The following is a 23,944-nucleotide window of genomic DNA, read 5'->3' on the forward strand; positions in this document are numbered from 1 at the left end:
CCGCGGCCAGCTATGCTGCCACGCAGGCCTCACCGCCCCACCGTACTCCCATCGCTGGCCCAGCCATCCCTCTACTCACCCACACCTGCTGTAATTCTCCGCCGATGGCAGACGAACCAGTAAACCCTCGTACTCCCCTCCGCGTGAGAAATAACTGCCGAGTCTTCCCTGGCTCCGTGTCGTTCCCTTCCTAGGCCTCGCCCTCGTCCACCGCCCTGGTGCTCTCAGCGCGGCATGGTCAACGTGGTCAGCGAACGACATCCATCGGAAGTGGACTGTACGTGGAGAGACTGACAGCTGGGTCCACGGCCGCACACAAGGAAATGCCTCCTTATTACGTGCAAAATAATGATTCCTCCACCTGATAGCTGGGACCCACCGAAAGGGCCTCTGTATTTCGCGAAAAAAATGTTCCCCCCGCTGACAGGTTGGACCCACCAGCTATATCTTCGCACAGAAGGAAGTGCCTCCTTATTACGCACAAAAAATGAATACCCCCTGCTAGCTAGGACCCACCATAGTGGGACGCTGGCTTGTGGGCCTACTAAGTTGACGGGGATGGAGGGCTTTGTCAACTTAGTTAATATGAACGATTCTAGCTCCAGTGACTATATGATGTCCATCCAACAACAGTAGTGCTTCTTCAACCTCTGGTCTTCTTGCTCCAGCTGCCCAAACCAGCGCCGGTCATGCCGCATGCTCCTGCCTCCCGTGGCCGGCTGTGATGCCGCAGAGGCCTCACCGCTCTCCTACTACTCCCATCGCTCTCTACTACTCCCACCGCTGGCCAGGCCATCCACTCACTCACACCCCCTGTAATTCTGCGGTGACGGCAGCCTCACACCGCAACCAACCCAATGAACCCTCGTACTCCTCTCCGTGTGGGCTTCCACTGTCGCGTCTTCCTCGGCTCCGCGTCATCCCCTTCCTAGGCCTCGCCGTCGTCCACCGCCCTGGTGCTCTCGGCGCGGTGTGGTCAACGTGTTCAAGGAAGGACTTCCATCGAAAGAGTACCGTACGTGGAGAGGCTGGCAGCTAGGTCCATGGCCGCAGCAAGGAAGTGCCTCCTTATTACGTGGAAAATAATGATTCCTCCACCTGACAGTAGGGACCCACCGGACGGGCCACCGTATTTCGCAAAAAAACATTTCCCCCTGACTGCCGGGACCCACCAGCTACATCTTCGCATGCAAGGAAGTGCGTCCATATTATGGGCAAAAAAATGATTCGCCCCCTGACTGTTGGGACCCACCAGCTATATCTTTGCACACAAGGAAGTGCCTGATAGTCGGGACCCACCTTGTCGAAGCGTACGTAGCGTTGTCATTCTTGTCGCGAACATGTACGTACATATGATCGGTCTGTCTGCAGGCTGCAGCAAGGAACCATGGCCGTGTAAGGAAGGGCACATGTCGTAGTAGAGGTGCGCATGTAGCATGTCACACAATCCCGTTAATATCCTGTACACGTACGTATAGCGGCCATGGTGCAAGAAAGTAAATACGGCCACATATGTACATACATGCGGGGTCTCGAACGCCTACTCGCGCATACATATGGCCAGGTCTCGTGTACATGGCTGGGTCGGAACGGAGAAATTGTGTCATCGTCGTGCTCATGGGGAGGCAACGGAATGCGTCGTGTTCATCGGGAGGCAATGGAATATGTCGTGTTCATTGGGAGCAAACTGTCTTGGACGGAACAACCGGTCGAAATGAGGCCTGGCATACCACAGAAGGGAGGAAACGGCCTTGTGTTCGACCGGCCATGGTCGAAACGGGATCCTGTTCATCGAGAGGGGTCTAGCATACCGCAAAACGGAGGAAACAGACTTCTCTTGGACCTCCCACGATCGAAACGGGGTCCTGTTGATCGAGAGGGGTGTGGTGTACCGCAAAACGGAGGAAACAGACTTTTGGTGGAGTGCTACGGTTGAAACGAGTGTCTTGTTCATCAGGAGGGGTGTGGCGTACCGCAAAATGAGACTCCACGGGATACTGTTCATCTCCACCGTCGACCTCCTCCAGCCTCCACGGGCTACTGTTCATCCACCATCGACCTTGTAGCGACCCGACCCAAATGGATTAAGTCTCTGTGCTTAAGTTTCATCCCTGGATCGGTATGCTGACACACACAGTACTCGAGGATTTATAACAGAGGTAAATCACATGTATAAAGTAACATAAATACTATTACCTCAATCAAAATAGCGGAAGTAACAACAAGGTTGTGTATTCCCATCAACACCAACGGCAAAGTTGAGTGTAGAAACCGTAACCCTAACGTATCACTTACTCGTCGTAAGAATCCTGCAACATGAGACATTGCAGCCACAAAGGGTCAGTACATTGAATGTAGTGACAAATTCACACCGTAGGATAATGATGAATAATAACTATCACTACATGCATATTTGGCTGGTGGAAAAGCTCTATGGTTATAATGTTTTTGCAAAAAGCCAATTTTTCCCTACTGCAAAGGAATACAATTTATTTAACTACAAAGTTCGTTGAAAACATTGAGAATGGTAAACCCCATCTCAATCCCAATTAAAAGGTAATTAATAACGCAACAAAATTAATTTAGAGTGATGAGATCAACATGATAATCCAAGAACTAGATACTCAAGATGTCCATAACCGGGGACACGGCTAACCATGATTAGTTTGTACACTCTGCAGAGGTTTGTGCACTTTTCCCCACAAGACTCGATCTCCTCCGTTGGATTTCTCGCACTACATAATGTTTGAGAAACAGATGACCGAGACACAGTCTTTCCGAAGAGGTCCCCTTAACCGATAGATAGGTCGGTACACCTACAATCCCCTACATATGCTAGCCCATCATGGAAAGGTTTCCCACAACTTACTCAACTATGCCAGAGCCCATAATGGCATGTGGCTGCACACGAAAGTTTCCAGCATGAATAATCTTATGATCCCTTTGCGGCTGGGTGGTAGTCCATAGGAAAATCACACGGTACCCCGGGATTTTTAAAAACACAGGCAATCACTAGATTCCCCAGGTGCCTCAATCCACCCAGATGTGTATTAAAGTTGCCACCTTAAGTTAACCATTAATTAACCACTCACATCTGTCATGGATACACTCACCCAAACCACGTCTACGAGCATATCATATCAATATAAGCAACGTAGAATGCAGGGCAATAGGTTCCTACCTCATCAACTACTTCCCAATACCCACATGTTATCAAGTCCTAACCATGCAATGTTTCAGGGTTGAAACTAATGCATAAAAACTGGGTAATGAAAGTATGATCAAAGTGTAAACTTGCCTTGTATGGTTGATGAAGATGATTCGCACTCATAACTCCTGATAGTTCTACTTGTCACACTTCGTTCAATCTATCGTGAGCAAGCAATAGTAACCACACATAAGCAATCACTCAAAAGATCGGGAAGGACGAAGAAGACAGTTCGGAAAACATCAAAACCAAGCAAATAACTCTTGCAACATAAAACAATTTCTAACAGTACCAAAATTATGTGAATTTTTCCTTATTAGAAAGTTTAGGTCAAGAGCTTCGATTTTCAAAAAGAATCAACCAAGTCGGAGTTACGAAACTCAAGTTATGTTCAAAAGAAGTTTGAATATGAATCTGAACAAAATTCGAAATTTCAAAATTTCAAAAAGTTGATGTGATAGGTTCACTGGATAGGTGAAAACAAGACAAAGCTATAGGCGCCGATTTCATCTAATTTGGATAAATGAGTGAAAAATTATGGCTATTTGAAAAATCAGGACCAAGCTGTTTTATGGAAGAAAAATAGCTACGGCTAAGGTCTAATGTATAAATACGTAGACTAATTGATAATCTAATTATTCTATCATATTAGTCTAGAAATAATAAACTACAGAAGTATAAAAGAAAAAAAAAGAAAGATACATTTATAATGTAGAGAAAAGATGACTTCAGAGAGAGGAGACAATTTCCAGAAGTCGCGTTGTAGAGAAGAAAAAATATTTTTTTAAATGAATCTAGTCAAACCAAAATATTGATTTAACCCGAATCGGATGATTTTTGGAGGCTCTATGGGTCTATATTTATAGGTGGGAAAGAGGTTTAGGGGTCAAAGGCTAGGCAATGTGGGACTAAACGTAGACGAAATAAAAAAGAAACAGAGGAGGCGCGTCGCATGGGCCTAAACGCGTAAGGCGGTTCGGCCGGCCGCACAGCTGCAGTTTTTTTTAAAACAAAATTCGGCCTAAAAATGAAAAGGCTGGCTGAGCCTGGCCCATATAGGAAAATATAAGAAAGATGGAGCGCCCGATGGTAATATGGTGCGCACGTGCGCAACATTTAGGGACGGGCCGCACGTACAATTTTTTTAAATAGAAGCAGAAGGATAACCTGAATAAAGAAAAATAAAATAAAAATTTTATATAGGCATATTATATATCACAATTTTTAGAAACATATTTTATACAACATGAACATTTTCCTAGTGTCACATAAAATCCACAAAAATTCAAATAATTCAAACAATGCTACTTCTACAATAAAACCCAATAAAAATCATTTTCGAAATACCAAAGTAATTTCAAAAATATTTCTCTCCAATTTTCTGATGTAGGGAATCATGTTACCCTATTTTCCATATATTTTATTTGTGGAGAAAAATAATTTGAAAAAAAATCCTTATAACTCCAAATTGAAAATAAGTTCCAAAAGGACTTTATATTTGATCCTTTTAAACTCCCAACTCATATTGCATATGTTTTGAGGAAGTCATTTTATCTTCTCTCATGAAAATCATTGAGTCGCTTCAAGTTTCTGAATTTGAAAATATTTCCAAATAAAATTCAATTATTTTCAAATACCCTTTTCATTTAATTAATTGGAAGAAGTCATGTCATCTTCTCTCTAAGGTTTTGTATTTGAAAAGAATTTGAATCACGGAGATCAAAATGAAAATGAAAGTTTGGGAAAGTCCTTTTATTCCCTCTCATTTAACTTTCAAAAGGTTTCGAATTTCACTCAATTTCAGTCAATCAATCAAGCAATCAATCAAATCTATCTATTTATATAACATTCCAAAATTTAGAATTTTGGGATGTTACAGACCTCCTCCAGCCTCCACCGGTGATTGTTCATCCATAGGCTCCTGTTCATCCAGCCTCCACCGCTCCTCCAGCAGCTACTATTCAATCTATTGGGGAACTATGATCACGCAAGATCTATCTAGGATATGCATAGCAACGTTAGGGGAGAGTGTGTCCATGGACCCTCGTAGACCAAAAGCAGAAGCGTTAAGTAACGCGGGTGATGTAGTCAAATGTCTTCGCGGATCAACCGATCAAGTACCGAACGCACGACACCTCCACGATCTTCACACGTTCAGCTCGATGACGTCCCTCGAACTCTAGATCCAGCTGAGGCCGAGGGAGAGTTTCATCAGCACGACGGCATGTTGACGGTGATGATAAAGTTACCAACGCAGGGCTTCTCCTAAGCACTACGACAATATGATCGAGGTGGAAACCTGTGGAAGGGGGCACCGCACACGGCTAAGATCAACTTGTGTGTCTATGGGGTGCCCCCCTCCCCGTATATAAAGGAACTGAGGAGGGGGAGGGTCGGCCACCTAGGGCGCGCCCCAAGGGGGGATTCCTACTCCTACTAGGAGTAGGTTTCGCCCCCCCCTTTCCTAGTCCAACTAGGAGGGTGAAGGAAGGGGAAGAAGGAGAGAAGGAAAGGGGAAGCCGGCCCCCCTCCCCAATTCGTATTGGGCTTGGGGGGCATGCCCCACCACTTGGCCGCCACCTCCTCTATTCCACTATGGCCCATGAAGGCCCATTAACTCCCAGGGAGGTTCCGGTAACCCCCGGTACTCCGGTAAATACTCGATACACCTTGGAACCATTCTGGTGTCCGAATATAGTCATCCAATATATCAATCTTGCTGTCTCGACCATTTCGAGACTCCTCGTCATGTCCGTGATCTCATCTGGTACTCCAAACTACCTTCGGTACATCAAACCACACAAACTCATAATACCAATCGTCGTCGAACGTTAAGCGTGCGGACCCTATGGGTTCGAGAACTATGTAGACATGACCGAGACTCATCTCCGGTCAATAACCAATAGCGGAACCTGGATGCTCATATTGGTTCCTACATATTCTACGAAGATCTTTATCGGTCAAATCGCATAACAACATACGTTGTTCACTTTGTCATCGGTATATTACTTGCCCGAGATTCGACCGTTTGTATCATCATACCTAGTTCAATCTCGTTACCGGCAAGTCTCTCTACTCGTTCCGTAATGCATCATCCTGCAACTAACTCATTAGTCACATTGCTTGCAAGTCTTATAGTGATGTGCATTACCGAGAGGGCCCACAGATACCTCTCCGACAATCGGAGTGACAAATCCTAATCTCGATCTATGCCAACTCAACAAACACTATCAGAGACACCTGTAGAGCATCTTTATAATCACCTAGTTATGTTGTTGCGTTTGATAGCACACTGAAGTGTTCTTCCAGTATTCGGGAGTTACATAATCTCATAGTCAAAGGAACATGTATAACTTATGGAGAAAGCAATAGCAATAAACTAAACGATCATAGTGCTAAGCTAACAGATGGGTCATGTCAATCACATCGTTCTCTAATGATGTGATCCCATTTATCCAATGACAACTAATGTCTATGGTTAGGAAACTTAACCATCTTTGATAATGAACTAGTCAAGTAGAGGCATACTAGTGACACACTCTGTTTGTCTATGTATTCACACATGTACTAAGTTTCCGGTTAATACAATTCTAGCATGAATAATAAACATTTATCATGATATAAGGAAACATAAATAACAACTTTATTATTGCCTCTAGGGCATATTTCCTTCACAACCAGCCCTCTCCATGGGGTCCTGTTCAACAACCCCTCCACGGGCTTCTATTCATCCAGCCCTCCACCGGCTACTGTTCAACCAGCCCTCCATGGGGTCCTGTTCATCCAGCCCTCCACGGGGTCCTATTCATCCACCCCCAACCGGCTCGATCGAGGTCCTGTTCATCCAACCCCCATCTGGAACTGTTCACCCACCCCCCAACAATGCTCACTGTTCATCCAGAGGCAGCATCGATCGGCTTCAATTAGCAACAGTGTGGTGAAGGAATCGCTTGATCGGGTTAAGTTAGCAGCCATTGATCGATCACTCGGGTTCTGTAACGCATAGCCTGCAGGGCAATCGCTCGGGTTCAGTAGGTGAACGCCTCACTCGGGTTCAGTTAGAGCCCAATACCTCGCACCCAAGCACGTAGGTGTACGAGAGAAACGTGCATCGCTCGGCCCCCGACCACCCACCGTAACCGGGAACTCCCCGATATTTTCCTCGCCCTCACTTCTACCATGATTTTTTTCCATCATGGATAGCCCAAAGAATGTCATGCAGCTGCGTCTCCGACCTGCCTAGGATGAAAAGCCCATTTTCTATCATGATTTTTTGTCATAGAAGTAGGAGCCCACCACATCTATGACGATACCGGGTTTTGTCACAATTATTGTCATAGAAGTGTCATAAGCATGACTGAAAAAAACTCGTTTGGCCCAAAATGTCACGGATGTGTCTTTTTTTTGTAGTGCATCTCGACGACCCTAAGGTATAACTTTCTTTGAAATCATCATTTCTCTAGCTGCATGCGGATCTTTTTCGATTCTATAGTCAGATCTAGGTCTTAGTTCAAAGAGGAAAGAAGGGTGGGGTGGGGTGGAGCATGAATCTAGGACGTGGTTCAATGAGGAAAGGAGGAAGGGAAAGTAGTATAGACTGGCTATCCAGCCGCTTTGTTGGTTGAAAAGGGAAAAAGGGGTAACCCAGTACACACATATGTAAGGAACCGATCTCTTTGTTGAAAAAGGAAAGAAACTAGGGGGTTGGGTAGTTTATGCAGGACTAGATTTGCTGCCCTCACATAGGAAAAGGGTTCAAAGAGAACAAATATGGGACCAACGCAGATATGCTGCTTGGCAACATACTTTGCATCACCCATTTATATGTGTGTACGCACATGGTGCTGGCATGTCCCATGTCCCATACAATTATTTTGTTGTTGTTAATCTAAGAATGCCGCTGGAAAATGGAAGCAATGCCACAGTTAAAAGTAAATTACCTTTTTAATGAATGTTATTTTAAGAGAATGTCTCTGTTAATATGAATCAATGCAACCATTTTAGAAATGCTACTGTCCTACTTTGTTTTCCATCAAGATAAGTTAGATGCTTCTTTTTGTCGCCATATGTTTCATCCTCCTTTATTGGCCAGTAATTGTTTCCTTTTTTGCCTTTGTTAAAATAGGGATATCTATTCAACTTGTTGCTATAGCAAGCTTAAATATCACACCAGCAACTTTGCTTGATTTCAGTGGAACTGCACAAAACGAGATTGGATTTCATATTCGTGTTGGTAGATTCGTATTTTATCTTGTCTGCCTCATGAAAGATCAGTACAGGCCTCCATCCACATGATTATGCAGTGTGCTTTGAGATGCTGTGCTACTTGTATTTGTATTGTTTTAAATAAATGTTGAATTGAAGCTATTGTATTGCTGTCTTTTCCCATTAAGTAGTGAACAAAAATGGGAGCAACCCAGACATGATGCTTGTTGCTTTGTTACAACAAACTCTGCATCACCCCCTTTATAAGTAGATGGAAGCACATGGTGTTGTTGCACCCACTCCCCCTAGAACTATTTATGATTTTTGTTAATCTAATGCCGCTGGTAAAATTAAGCAATGCCACTCTCAGAATTAACTACTAAATCTTAGTTCAAAACTGCAACACTTGTTAGGGATCGGCAAGTGTACCATTTCTGTTAGGGATCGGCCGGAGTACATGTTTATGAAATGTATTACTGAGATAATGTCTCCGTTATTATATATCAGTTACAATGTTTTACATATGGTACTATCTTGCTTTGCAGTTCTTTCTACATGTTTAACCAAGGTATTGTTAAGATAATGTCTCTATTAATATGAATCAGTCGCATTGTTTTAGGAATGTTACTTTCTGCTTTGTCGTTCTTTATACATGTTGAAACAAGTCATTGTTAAGATAATGTCTTAGTTAATATGAATGAATCGCACTAATTGAGAATTGTTATCCTCTTGCTTTGTTTCCCATTAAGATAAGGTAGATTAGTAGATGTTTTTCTTCTGGGAGTATAAGTCATCAACAGTTATTTGTCAGTAATTTTTCCCCTTATACCTATTGTTGCATACAGGGATATCAAAACTTCGGCTCGGTTTTATTTCGACTTTGATTTTAGTTGAACTGCACAAAAGGAGCCAATGTGTTTAAGGCAAACTGTTGCATTAGTGGCTCCAGTTGGTATTACCACCTTGCAGAAAGAAGAAGTCACTGTTTGTGCTACATTACACAAGGAATGATCAAGAAGCTTTAGAGTATTGTAGACGTTGGTGACATGAATAGTTTGCAGACCAATGAAAACTCAAGTCAACAACACGTGGGGTGCAAAATTCACTTCATAAGGAAAGGTATGACCAAGTCAGTCACCGCCGCTCCTGTAACAAACGAGGTCAGTATCATCCTTCATCCACATGATCGTGCTTTGTTATGTTGTGCTGATTATATTGTTGTATTGTTTTGAATAAATGTTTAATTCAAGCTATTGTATTGCTATCTTTTCTTGTTAAGATAATGAAGATGATTATAGTTGTAAGCATATGTTTAATCAACTAGTACCACTATTATATTCATCATGCTTTTTCTGTATTTATGCAGACAGGGATGCTCAACTTGATTTTAGTGGAACTGCACAAAATGTTCAGATGGTTCGTGTCCTCCATAATACTTCATCATGCACAATACATCAAATGGTTCTCTAATCATTCATCGTCACCTTGAGCCACCGGACTATCTGATGACAAACTGATGACAAACCCTACACATTCCACAATCATAGGCATTACATATTTTGAATGGGAAAAGCTTGTCAAAGTTTAATCATTGATATTAGCAACAAGACTTTAGTTTAATATACTGGAATTGGAAAACCTTGTCAAATTTTGCTCATTGATGTTAGTCAGAAGACACGGATTTGATATTATTGAGTGGGACGCCCTTTGCTGTGAGCACTATCGATTGTTTTTTCCTATTCCTGTATTCAATTCAGAAGTAAATATTTACTCTGCTGAGATGCATAGTCACATGAACGTTGACTTATGTAAGGTATTTTAAGAGTTTGTTCTGAATGTTGTCTATGTAATGCCAGGACTTGTGAGTTTGATTGCAAAGTTGAGCTTGGAATGCTGTGGCATGCGACATCACAAGTTGTGCACCGTGCTTCCTGAGAATAATGCTTCATATTGTTTTGCATGTTGATCTAATGCATGTGATTTGCATGTTAATAAGATCATCCTCTTCTGTTGGTTTTGTGCTTAAGAAGTTCATCGTCTTATGTTTCATTCATAGCCTATACGAGAACTCGGGTAGGTTAGAGGTGAAACCATATGATCTTCCGACCAACTCATCATCTTAGGTCATGATTGGAACGCCGTTTTCCAACCAAAACTGCTTGTAAAATGGACGCTTGTAAATAAAAGCAGATGGTCTTGGGCGAAGCGCTTGGTTGGTCGATTTCGACAAGTAAAATATACACCGGTCTCTCAAATTACACGCATAACTCGCCGGTTTTCGTTACAGACCTCGAGCCCTCGGTTTCATTACGCCTGTATTTTACGTGTAATTTCCGGTGATGAGTAAATTACACCTGTATCTTAATACATGTGTGAAACAATCCAGAGCTCCCAAGCGTGGCCTTACCGTTTCATGCCGTCTCAGTCTCTCGAAGTTGCTCATAGGTGTCCAATGATCCTGGCTTCCTGAATGAGCAGCGAACGCTATATCATACCATCTGTAGGGCCTGCGAGGCCCTCTCCGTTGTCCTTTGAGTTGTTGCGTTCGCTGTGGCGCTGAACACTGTCAACATGCTCAACGAACATGAGGAATCAGGAGATGACTTTACTTGGAGAGGATGATAGTAGGGACCCACCAGGGCCATAGCGATACGTATGCAAGTTCCTCCTTATTATATACAACTATAATTTTTTTTGCTTCCTCCTGGTTTCTTGACATCACGGTCCCACACCATCGTCAACCTATATAGTCAATAAACGAGAGAATTGCACAAGGAGCGGCCGACAGTTGGGACCCAGTAGCTCGAGCAATATTTGTTTTTTAGGTGTAAGCGGAGTTTCTCTTGAGCGATGTTTTTGTTGTTACTTAGAGGAGCAGGGTATCAACTGGGAGGGTTGTGGCCCGTCTAGCCCAGGCTATTATTTTATGTCGACCAAATATCCAGCCAAGATATTATTTTTTCAAGGTGAAAATGGCAAGCCCAGCTGTACTTTTTTTTGCGGAATACCTAACCCAGGTCAACTTGTTATTCTGCGCCCAGCTGGGCTGTAAATCTTTCCTATGAGGGATGCATTAGGCCTAACAATAAAATGGGCTTTAAGAAATAATAAATGTGATGTAATTATAAAAATTGGGCTATAAATATACAAAAACACACCAAACATGTAATTAGTTTCAAAAATATTGTTTTTTGAATTTGAAAATTTTGATTTCATTACTTATTGCATGCACAATATTTCTTTAGATTTTTACCTAATACAAATTCATTTTGACATTATATTTAATATGACTCAAAATTTAGGGATAAAAATATTTCGGATCCCATCAAAATGTGGGATTTTTGGTTCTATTCTGTTTTGAGAGGTTGGTTAAAATTATAAATCATTGTCCTGGCTAGAAAATGGGTTGTAATTTTAACATAATGTAGATGGGTTGTAGTAAATTCCATTAGAACTCAAAAATGGGTTGTACATTATTACAAATCACAAATGGGCTATATGTTCTCTGCCACAGATGTGATGCTCACTTGTGGGCCTACTATTTTTTTGAGAATTATAGCCAGTGACACGTACGAAAGGCTTGTGGGCCTACTAAAGCGTACGGAAGGCTTTGTAAACTTACAGTCAAGACACGATTCTAGCAGCAGTGACAGTTGGATGTCCATCCAATGGCTGTATTGCTTCTTCAATCTTTGATATTCTTGCTTCACCCGCCCAAACCACTGCCGGCGGTACCGCCTGCTGCCGCCTCCAGTGGCCAGCTGTGCTGCCGCGCAGGCTTCACCGGCCCACCCTACTCCCAAACGCCGTCCAGTCCATTCCTCTACTCACCAACACCTCATGTTCTTCTCTAGCGATGGCAACCTCATACCGAAGCCGAACTAGTGAACTCTCGTACTCCCCTCCGTGTGGGCATCCACTATTGTGTCTTCGCTGGCTCCGGGTCGTTCCCTTCGTAATACTCGACATCATTCACTACGTTGGTTCTCTCGGCAGGGCGTGGTTAACTTTTTCAACAAACGACAGCCATCGGATGAGGCATGTGCGTGGATTGGCTGATAGTAGGGACCCACATGGCCCATGGCCGCATGCAGCAAGTGCCCCCGTATTATGGAAAAAAAATTCTCCCCCTGACAGGTTTGACCCACAGCTACTTCTTCGCATGCAAGGAATTGCTTCCTTTATTACGTGGAAATAAAAAGTTTCCTCTCCCTGACAGCTGGAACCCACCAGCTTTATTATGATCCTTTTCGTGAAAATATATATTGTACCAAAGATGCTAAATTGTTTTGTTTTTATTCTAACTCGAAAAAGAAGAAATAAAAAAAACCAAAAAACATCTTCGCACGCAAGGAAGTGCATCTTATTATGCGAAAAAAATTGATTCCCCCTGCTAGTTCGGACCCACCAGATTTGGAGGCTGACTTGTGGGCCTACTAAGTTAACGCGTACGCAGGGCTTTGTCAACATAGTCAATAAACGATTCTAGCTGCACTGGCCATTGGATGTTAATCCAATGGCCAAGCTATGACTTCAACCTCTGGTCTTGTTGCTCCAGCCGCCCAAACCTGCTCCAGTGTCCCGTGGCTAACTGTGCTGCTGTGCAGGCCTCACCACCCGACCATACTACTACTAGTCAGGCCTTCCCTCTACTCACCCACACCCCCTGTTATTCTTCAGAAACGGCAACCTCAAACCACAGCCGAAGTAGTCAACCCTTGTACTCCCCCGTGTGGGCATCCACTGTTGCGTATTCCCGGCTCCGGGTCGTTCCCTTCCTAGGTCACGCTGTTGTCCATCACCTTGGTTCTCTCAGGCGGTATGGTGTCATCAACGCGGCTAACGAACGACAACCATCAGAAGAGGACTGTAAGTGGAGAGGCTGACAGCTGGGTCCATGGCCGCATGCAAGGAAGTGCCTCCTTATTACGCGCAAAAAAAATGATTCCTCCCCCTGACACCTCGGACCTACCGGAAGGGCCTCTGTATTTCACAAAAGAAAGTCCCCCCTGATAGCTCGGACTCACCGGCTTTATCTTCACATGGAAGGAACTACCTTCTTACCCACTGATAGCTGGGACCCACCAGGTTGAAGCAAAGGTAGCGTTATGTGTCTGGCTACGAACGTGTACGTACAGAGCGGTCGATTTGTGTCTCTGCAGCGACGTACCATGGCCGAGTAAGGAGCGGCACGTGTTGAAGTAAAGGCGCCAACGTAGAATGTCACGCAGTCCCGTCTATATCATGTACATGTACGTACGGCCATGCTGCAAGATAGTAAATACGGCTATGTACGTACATACGGGCTGGGTCTCCAACGCGTACAATGACTAATCCTGTTCATCTAAAGCCAACCGACCGGGTCGGAATGGAGAAACTGTGTCGTGTTCATCGGGAAGCAACGAAATATGTCGTGTTCATCGGTACGCAACTGGCTTAGACGGAACAGCCGAAACAAGGTCTGGCGTACGGCAGAACGGAGGAAACGGGCCTTCTGTTCGATGGCGTATGGTCGAAACAGGGTCCTGTTCATCGCGAAGGGTCTGGCGTACCGCAAAACGGAGGAAACTGACTTGTGTTCGACCGCGTACGGTCGAAACAAGGTCCTGTTGATTGGGAGGGGTGTGGCGTACCGCAAAACGGAGGAAACAGACTTGTGTTGGAGCGCCTACAGTCGAAACGGGGTCCTGTTCATCGGGAAGGGTGTGGCGTACCGCAGAACGAGACTGCACGGGCTACTATTCATCCACCGTCGACTTCCTCCAGCCTCCACCAGCTACTGTTCATCCACCGTCGACTTCCTCCAGCCTCCACCAGCTATTGTTCATCCAGCCCTCCATGGGGTCCTGTTCATCCAGCCCTCCAATGGCTACTGTTCTACCATCCCTCCACGGGGTCCTGTTCATCCACCCCCAACCGGCTCGATCAGGGTCCTATTCATCCAGCGGCAACAACCTCTACTACCACGAGATCATGTTCATGCAACCCCCACCGGGAACTGTTCATCAAGAGGCAGCTTTGATCGGCTTCAGTTAGCAGTAGTAGCGAAGGAATCACTCGGGTTTAGTTAACATCAAAGGATTGATCGGGGTTCTGTAACATAGCTAGTGCAATCGCTCAGGTTTAGTTAGAGCCCAACGCCTCGCTCGGGTTCAGTTAGAGCGCAGCGCCTCGCACACACGCGTGTATGTGTACGAGAGAAACGCGCTAACCTCTGTGCATCGCTCGGCCCCGACCACCCACCATAACCGGGAACTCCCTAAAAAGTTTCCTCGCCCTCACTTTTACTAGGATTTTTTCCATTATGGACGGCCTAAAGAATGTCATGTAGGCGCCCATGACGAAAAGCCCATTTTCTGTCATTATTTTTTGTCATAGAAGTAGGAGCCCACCACATCTATGATGATACCGGGTTTTGTCACAATTATCGTCATAGAAGTGTCATAAGCATGACAGGAAATTTTTTGTTCGGCCCAAAATGTCACGAGTGTGTCTTTTTTTGTAGTGCTGGCTAGAATTTGTAACCCTAGGTCCTCAGACTAAGGTAACCCCTTATCTCTGATATTACCATTCATCCAACCTAACTTTAAGGGGCATCCTACAGAATGCTCTGCTGAAATCATATTCGTTAATTAGGAAGAAAGGTGGAGACAATGCGTGCAAGACAGGCCTAAAGATAATGTGTGTGTGGGAGAGACGTAGGCAGGTCTATGTATAGAGAAAGGGTCGATGGGGATTGTGCGTGCGTATGCATGTGAGAGGAAGAGTGATTGTGATAAAGATTAGTGAAAATAGTCGTAAATGGTTGTGAGAGGGAGGGAGGGTGATATCGAGAGCATGTGTGCGAGAAAGACACCTTGCGAGAGAGTGTGTGAGCATGTGTGAGAGACCACCGATGGATATACACCGTGTGCGCGTATGTGTGAGAGAGAAAGTTAGCGCGTATGCCTATATACACATTCGCTCGGCCTAAATCGCTCCCGCCCACTATTTGGGACACCTAGGATTGCCGTCCTACCCCTGACCCACAGTAGGTCCAAAATTTAAGAGGGGGGTTATACTTCCCCAAATTTCAAACAACCGCGTCCCATCTGTTCAAAAAAAAACCAAGCGTGTCCCTGACCGAAACATGGTTCCCCTTAGCTCCCCCCGCCCGCCCCCCTCCCCCTGTCTGATTCCCCATTCGTACTCCGTGGGCACCAAAACTACCTCTCGACTAGCCGTGAAACCCCGGCGTCCTCCGTTTGCCATCCCATCCCACCCATCAACCGTCGCCCTCCTCCATCACGCCGGAGCCGATACCTCGGCGTCGTCCTCCACCTCAACTGCAACCCTAATGCCCTCCATGGCTAGTAGTTGAAGCCGGGGCCGAGCTGCCTCCAGGACGCTGACGTGCGCCGTACCCGTGCCAGTTCACCCATGTCGTCCTACGCCTCATCACTGCCACTCCAACATCGCCACCGTCCACTTCACCGAAGCTGTTCCCGCTACACCGTCCTTCGCCGCCTCAGATCTGCTTCCCCTCCGCCGACAGACGGCCACCGCAACACAGTCAACAATTTGGCCATGGGTTCGTCCAAGGCTCCACCCTCCTCGAAAACATTGGTTCCCTTGGTAAAAAGAAGAACATCGCTGCGATATCAGGAGGACACGGCACAAGCAACTGGAACTGGTACTCCTCTTCCCTTATTCATGCAAATCTTACATCTCTGCTTGCACGGTATTCATCCCACAAAAGACACTAGTTAACTGTTTCTTCCTACACCTTCTTCCTTATACTAATATTCCTAGGAACCCGCGATGCACAAGGTTTCTCCTCATTTACTATTTCACCTTAGCTAGAGGTCTATCGCCCCCCTCGAATTTCAATTCCTGGTCAGTTGATTCCCAATTAAAGGAAGCATTCCCCGGCGTAACAGATGTTAGTCCTCCTATTACGTCGGGGAAGCAGCGCCTCGGTGTTTATGTTAGGTGTGTGTGGGGCCTAGGAGTTGTTGGTGCCCGATCTGAAGGTCGGCCAGGCTTAAAGGGATGGCCGGGGGGCGCTGCCAAGCACGACAGTGGTGTGAGGTCGAGGGGAGGGCGGGGCGGTGGAGGTAGGGGTTTGGGCTGATGGTCGCTGGCGGTTCAAGAAAGATCGTCAACAGTGATTGGCGGGAGGTAGACGAAGGCCATATACCTGTTCCTTGTAGATCGGACGGTTCATAAAAAAATCGACTGACCTATTTATTTTCAATCGACTGTTATTTTGATAGGACCACATGTGGTGGTGTGTTGAACGAGTACCTCATTTCCCAGCTATGCATGTGCTCATATATTACAAAATCATACGGAGTAGAATCTAATTTTGTTTGTGATGGAATATTGTAGAGCTATCATATGTCTCTTTCATTTATTTTTCAGCCACCTGCTATCTGCTACTTGTACAATGCACTAGTTCTGCACATGCTTCACCCATACTCTCACTATTATTTTTTTATGCATGGGCATTTCATCCTCTGCCAAACTGTTGAGAGAAGCACGAAATAAAAGAGAGAAGTCGCTTTTGCTTTCTTCGTGGGCAGGCAAGACACACCTTGTCACGTTAAAGGTTGCATGTTCAACAGATGGAGACAGTAAACGTAGCTCTGGAGTTGATGGTCTCTGATGAACCACAAGTATAGGGGACAATTGTAGCTCTTTTTGATAAGTAAGTGTGTCGAACCCAACGAGGAGTAGAAGGAAATTACAAGTAGTTTTCCGTAAGGTAATGTCTGCAAGTGCTAAAATTGTAAGTAGTGGAATAACTTAGTACCAAGATAATTTCTAACAAGCAAGTAACGATAGTAGTAACAAAAGTGCAGCAAGGTAGCCCAATCCTTTTGAGGCAAAGGACAGGACAAAACAGTCTCTTATGATAAGCAAAGCGTTCTTGAGGGTACATGGGAATTTCATCTAGTCACCTTTCATCATGTTGGTTTAATTCGTGTTCGGTACTTTGATAATTTGATATGTGGGTGGACCGGGGCTTAGGTTCTGTTCTTACTTGAACAAACCTCCTACTTATGATTAACCCTCCCGCAAGCATCCGCACCTACGAGAAAAGTATTAAGAATAAATTCTAACCATAGCATTAAACTTTTGGATCCATTCGGTCCCTTACGGAATAGTGCATAAACTGGGGTTTAAGCTTCTGTCACTCTCGCAACCCATCATTTAATTGATACTCCACAATGCATTCCCTTAGGACCAAATATGGTGAAGTGTTATGTAGTCGAGGTTCACACGACACCGCTAAGGGAATCACAACATACATACTATCAAAATATCAAACACATATCAAATTCACATGATTACTTGCAACATGATTTCTCCCGTGACCTCAAGAACAAAGATAACTACTCACAAATAATAAAAATGCTCATGACCAAAGGAGTATTAAATAGCATATTGGATCTGAGCATATAATCTTCTACCAAATAAACCATATAGTATTCAACTAGAAGATGTAATCAACACTACTAGTCACCCACAAGCACCAATCAACTACAAGAGATGAACTAGGGTTTGATAGGAGATGGTGTTGTTGAATATATTGATGGAGATTGCCCTCCCCAAGATGGGAGAGTTGTTGGTGATGATGATGACGATGATTTCCCCCTCCGGGAGGGAAGTTCCCCCAGCGGAATTGCTCCGCCGGAGGGAAAAAGTGCTCCTGCCCAAGTTACGCCACAAGGCGGCGGTGCTTTGTCCCGAAAGTCCTCTCCTTATTTTTTCTAGGTCAAAAAGACTTATATACCAAAAGATTGGCACCGGAGGTGGGCCTGGGTGAGCACAACCCACCAGGGTGCTCCAGGGCTCCCTGGCACACCCAGGTGGGTTGTGCCCACCTGGTGGGCCCCCTATGGTAGTTATTTGATCCAATAATTCTTAAATATTCCATAAAAATCTCTGTGAAGTTTCAGCTTGTTTGGAGTTGTGCAGAATAGGTAGCCTGATGTAGCTTTTCCTAGTCCAGATTTCCAGATGCCGAAATTCTCCCTCTTGGTGTGTACCTTGCAAATTATGAGAGAAAAGGCATTAGAATTACTCCAAAAGCATTATTATGGATAAAAACATTATAAATAAGAGTAAGAAAACATGATGCAAAATGGATGTATCAACTCCCCCAAGCTTAGACCTCGCTTGTCCTCAAGCGAAAACCGAAATCGAAAAACATGTCCACATGCTTTGAGAGAGAGGTGTCGATAAAAACAAAATACGGACATAGAAGCATCATGTTGATTATTATAACGGCAACAAAATTAAACATAGAACTTTTATCATATACTTCTCATGAATAAGTAATAGTTCATCACACAATCAAAGTATAAAGCAAAAACTCTATTAGAAACCAACAAGCTATGTTCTCACTCAACTTTGCAACTACAATTCATCATCTTTTCAGGAAGGGTCACATGTCGGAGCCTTTAGGCAAGTCCACATACTCAACCATCATATAGTCTTCTATCATTGCTAACACTCACCGCGTACACATGAGCAAAACGTGTCAATCGGACACATAGAAAGATGGGGGCTTATGGTTTCGCCTCCCAACGTACTCACATCAAGGGTGATGTCAACAATAATAACTCATGCCACCCATATTAAACTGGACATATGTGCCTAGATCTTTCCTCACCACATGATGCTTGCCAAAGGAGAAAAATAAAAGGAATAGAGAGAAAAACTTTGACTCTTGCATAAAAGTAAAAGATAGGCCCTTCGCAGAGGGAAGCAGACGTTGCCATGCGCTTACTTATTTGTATGCTCAAACCCTTAGTGCAAAAGAACGTCACGTTACATTGCCCCTTGTGATAGTGACCTTTATTATGCAGTCTATCGCTTTTATTCTTCACCATCACAAGTTTGTGCAACTCTCAATTTTCTCTTACACTAAATGATCTCACACTTTTAGAAGCAATTTTTATTGCCTTTTTGCACCGATGACAACTTACTTGAGGGATCTTACTGAATCCCTAGGTAGGTATGGTGGACACTTGAAAATAAGATTTGGGTTTAAGGGTTTTTGGATGCACAAGTAGTATCTCTACTTAGTGCGGAATTTTTGGCTAGGAAAGATAGGGGGCAAGCACCACATGTTAAAGGATCCATGACAATATGGCTCCTATGTGAATATGAACAAGTATAAATCATTAAATTGTCTTCCTTGTCCAACGTCAACAATTTTGGCATATAATATTTTGATGAGGGCTCACAATCACAAAAGATTTCTAGGATAGTATATTCATATGTGAATCTTCTCTTCCCTTATTAATTATTTCATGAGTTGCATCATTGACCAATGCTATGTTTGTCAATCTCTATAAAATTTTCTACTTATACTTTTCCTTATGTGGTGCCATCACCTACCATAGGATTAGTATATGATCTTATTGATTTCTTTCCTTTCTTTTATTTATTACCTTTATCTTTTTCCTTTCTTGTTTCTTTTCTTTATTTGCAACATGAAAGTAAATAAAGCAAAAAATCAAACTAACTTTATTATATAACTTGCACACGATTACAAGGATAGATCACTAAGCAAACTCTCAAACAAGAAAGGACCAAACTAAACTTTTATTCATCTAAAGCAAAACATCGAACGAAAATAAGTAAAAGCAAAAAGATAGTGGAATGATATGATACCGAGGCAGCTCCCTCAAGCTTGGCGGAAGCCAAGGGGAGTGCCCATACTTGATACTGAGTTCTCCTTTGGTGCTGAAGAAGATGGTGGTAGTGATGACAATTGTGCCTTCAACTTTTTCATATTGTAGTTGAGGAGAGCAATTTCCTATTTTCAATCATCGACCTCCAACTCTAGCTTCAAGATCTTGTCACATAAATCTCTTTTGCTTTTCTGCCGAAAATGAGAAGGAATAGATCAGTTATTAGGCTGGTTAGATCTCTTAGGGAGACTGGACTTCTTGTACTCTATGTGCATATCCCCAAGTTGAGGTAGAGGAACATCCTCCTCCTCCGAGCTTGAATCATCAACCCTCATCTAGTGAGAATCCCCCTCGTCATCCGTAGTTCGACCATAAGGAGATAGGTCCCCATAGGTCTTTGGGTCAGCAATGAGATGTGAGACATAGCTCTCACTGTCGGAGTCCTGGGACGACATATTTTCAAAAATGTACAGGAAACATCAAGAAAAGAGAACAAAAGATTTCTCCATGATACGGTGATCAACAGGTTCGGGAAGTATATATAGATTTTTTTATTTTGGAGGACAAGCCTACGGGAGAAAAGCGGAGTCCGGAAGGTGTCCCAGGTTCGCACAACCCACCTGGGTGCGCCAGGCAATCCTGGCTTGCCCTGGTGCCTTGTGCCCACCAGGGGACACTTCCTGGAAGTTTATTTATTTCCAAAATTCTTAAATATTCCAAAACTGATAAAAAATGCTTTTGTGGATTTTTCGGAGTCCGTTTACTTACCATATCACGTACCTCCTTATTTTCACGATTCTGGAGTGTTCCGGAAGGACTCTTTTATGTGCTCTTCCAGTGTCAAAGTTTGGATAATATTACTTTCAACATTAATGGGCATACCTGAGATATAATGTTTTATTCGTTCCCATTAACAACCTTCGGGTTAGTACCTTCGGAATTATTTATTTTGATGGCTCCAGACCGATAAACCTCCTCGATGACATATGGGCCTTCCCATTTTGAGAGGAGTTTTCCTGCAAAGAATCTGAAACGAGAGTTGTACAAAAGAACATATTCTCCGACTTTAAACTCACGCTTTTGGATTCTTTTGTCATGCCATCGTTTTACTTTTTCTTTGAATAATTTAGCATTTTCATAAGCTTGGGTTCTCCATTCATCTAGAGAGCTAATATCAAATAACCTCTTTTCACCAGCAAGTTTGAAGTCATAATTGAGTTCTTTGATTGCCCAAAATGCTTTATGTTCTAACTCAAGAGGCAAATGACAAGCTTTTCCATAAACCATTTTATAAGGAGACATACCCATAGGATTTTTATATGCTGTTCTATAAGCCCAAAGTGCATCATCTAATTTCTTAGACCAATTCTTCCTGGACCTATTGACAGTCTTTTGCAAAATTAATTTTATTTCTCTATTGCTAAGTTCAACTTGACCACTAGACTGAGGGTGATATGGTGATGCAATTCTATGGTTAACATCATACTTGGCAAGCATTTTACGGAAAGCACCATGAATAAAGTGTGAACCACCATCAGTCATTAAATATCTAGGGACTCCAAACCTTGGGAAAATAACTTCCTTAAGCATTTGAATTGAGGTGTTGTGATCAGCACTACTGGTTGGAATAACTTCTACCCTTTTAGTAACATAATCAACAACAACCAAAATATATGTATACCCATTAGAGGATGGAAAAGGTCCCATATAATCGAATCCCCAAACATCAAATGGTTCAACAGCAAGTGAATATTTCATAGGCATTTCTTGATGCTTACGATATTACCTATTCTTTGACATTCATCACAAGATAAGACGAACTTACGGGCATCCTTGAAGAGAGTAGGCCAATAAAATCTAGACTGCAATACCTTATGAGCGGTCCTATCTCCAGCATGATGCCCTCCATAAGCTTCAGAGTGACATTTCTGTAGGATTTGTCCCTGTTCATGCTTAGGTACACAACGTCTAATAATACCATCTACTCCTTCTTTATAAAGATGTGGGTCATCCCAAAAGTAATGTCTTAAATCATAGAAGAATTTTTTCTTTTGTTGGTATGTAAAGCTAGGTGGTAAATATTTAGCAACAATGTAATTAGCATAGTTCGCATACCAAGGAGTACTATGAGAAACAGTTATTGCAGCTAACTACTCATCAGGAAAACTATCATCAATAGGTAGTGGGTTATCAAGCACATTTTCAAGCCTAGATAAATTATCAGCTACTGGGTTCTCAGCTCCTTTTCTATCAATGATATGTAAATCAAATTCTTGTAACAAGAGAACCCATCGAAGAAGTCTAGGTTTAGCATCTTTCTTTTCCATAAGATATTTAATAGCAGAATGGTCTGTGTGAACAGGTACTTTGGAACCAACAATATAAGGTCTAAACTTATCACAAGCAAACACCAATGCTAAGAATTCTTTTTCAGTAGTAGCATAGTTTCTTTGAGCACTGTCTAGAGTTTTACTAGCATAATGAATTACATTAAGTTTTTTATCAACTCTTTGTCCTAGAACAGCACCAACAACATAATCACTAGCATCACACATAATTTCAAAAGGCAAGTTCCAATCAGGTGGTTGAACAATAGGTGCAGAAATTAAAGCTTTCTTGAGTGTTTCAAAGGCTTCTAAACAATCATCATCAAAAACAAAAGGAATATCCTTTTGCAAGAGACTAGTAAGAGGCCTAGAAATTTTTGAAAAGTCTTTGATAAATCTCCTATAGAAACCAGCATGACCTAAGAAACTACGAATACCTTTTATATCTTTAGGACATGGCATTTTCTCAATTGCATCAACCTTAGCTTTGTCCACTTCAATACCTCTTTCAGAAATTTTATGACCCAAGACAATGCCTTCATTAACCATAAAGTGGCACTTCTCCCAATTCAAGACAAGATTTGTTTGTTCACATCTCTGCAAAACTCGATCAAGATTGCTTAAACAATCATCAAAAGACTTCCCATAAACAGAAAAGTCATCCATGAAAACCTCAACAATCTTTTCACAAAAGTCAGAGAATATAGCAGTCATACATCTTTGAAAGGTAGCAGGTGCATTACATAAACCAAAAGGCATATGTCTATAAGCATAGGTTCCAAAGGACAAGTAAAAGTGGTCTTTTCTTGATCAGGTTGAGAAACAGGTATTTGTGAAAAGCCAGAATATCCATCAAGGAAGCAAAAGTGTGTGTGCTTAGATAATCTTTCAAGCATTTGATCAATAAAAGGCAAAGGGTAATGATCTTTTCTAGTTGCTTTGTTTAATTTTCTAAAATCTATTACCATTCTATAGCCTGTAACAATTCTTTGTGGAATAAGTTCATTCTTATCATTAGGAACAACAGTTATACCTCCTTTCTCAGGAACACAATGAACAGGACTTTCTCATCTACTATCAGCTATGGGATAGATTATACCTGCTTCTAGAAGTTTTATTATTTACGTTCTTACCACTTCTTTCATCTTCGGATTTAGCCGATGTTGGTGATCAACAACGGGTTAGCATCAGGTTCCATATTAATTTTGTGCTGACATAGAGTGGGACTAATGCCCTTTAAATCATCAAGAGTATATCCAATAGCAGCTCGGTGCTTCCTTAGAACTTTCAATAATCTTTCTTCTTCATGTTCTGAAAGGTTAGCGCTAATAATAACAAGATATATCTTCTTTTCATCAAGATAAGCATATTTCAAAGTGTCTGGCAATTGTTTTAATTCAAACACAGGATCACCTTTAGGTGGAGGAGGACCTCCTAAAGTTTTAATAGGAAAATTGTGTTTAAGTAGAGGATGTTGTTCAAAGAATATTTTATCTATTTCATTTCTTTCATGCATA

The sequence above is a fragment of the Triticum aestivum genome, chromosome 2A, assembly GCF_018294505.1.
Source record: "Triticum aestivum cultivar Chinese Spring chromosome 2A, IWGSC CS RefSeq v2.1, whole genome shotgun sequence".
Lineage (NCBI taxonomy): Eukaryota > Viridiplantae > Streptophyta > Magnoliopsida > Poales > Poaceae > Triticum > Triticum aestivum.